The sequence below is a fragment of the Egretta garzetta genome, unplaced genomic scaffold (genome assembly GCF_000687185.1).
Source record: "Egretta garzetta isolate BGI_Z169 unplaced genomic scaffold, ASM68718v1 scaffold4, whole genome shotgun sequence".
Taxonomy (NCBI): Eukaryota; Metazoa; Chordata; class Aves; order Pelecaniformes; family Ardeidae; genus Egretta; species Egretta garzetta.
Genome location: NW_009259329.1, coordinates 2,382,103 through 2,382,967, shown reverse-complemented (window position 1 = coordinate 2,382,967; position 865 = coordinate 2,382,103).

Sequence of the window (865 nt, the reverse complement as noted above, 5' to 3'; positions counted from 1 at the left end):
CCTCCCTACCATAGCATCCTCTGCTTCGGCTGGGCACCTCTGTGCCTTCTCTTGTTGGAAATGCTGCCTGCATCTTGAATTTCAGGTCGTTGAATTCCAGCTGGCTCTGGTGCTCTTCCTGTCCTCTGCCCAAGAGATGGCTTGGTGAGGCTTCTGCTTGCTTGCTCTTGGCAAGCTAAGAGTGCATTTGGGATTACATTCAGCATCTGACTTGATATCTGGTAACCTGTTGAGATGTGGCAGCGCAGTCCTGGGAGGTTCCACGTCCGTGATCCCAGGCACTGCCTGCCCAAAGGGGAAAACATTGTGCCCTTGCCTCTGGCTGACCCTCCATCCCGTCAGGATCATGGATGTGGGTGGGCAGAAGTCAGAGCAGAGGAAATGGATCTGCTGCTTCGAGAGTGGGATTGCTCTCATCTATCTGGCGAGTGTCACTGCTGCCTGGAAGCCCACAGCAAGGAGGCGAGAAGCTCACAGGCTGTGCCAGGAGGTGCTGGCAAAGGGAGCCTGTAGGGTGCTCCAGGCAGGGGGGCAAGCGTGGGTGGGGAACGGAGGCTGACTCTGCCATCGCTCCCCTGCAGCGGGGCGCTCCTGGAGGTCGGCGAGCTGGGCGTCTGCCCCAGCGGGACAGCGGTCTCTGTGCGCGCCCCCTTCGCTACAGAATGGGGTGGTGGAGAGCTTGGCCCTGGCTCTGGAGCACACCAGGGATCCTCTTTCTGCCCAAACCCAACCTCCTGGAGGACACGATTGCTGCCTGAGACATGGCCCCGTACTTTACCTCCTTCTGCGGAAACGTGCTCCTTTGGGCAGCCGCGTGGCTGGAGCAGCCGAATGCGTGTGGCATCACGGCGAGCTGCGGCTCCCC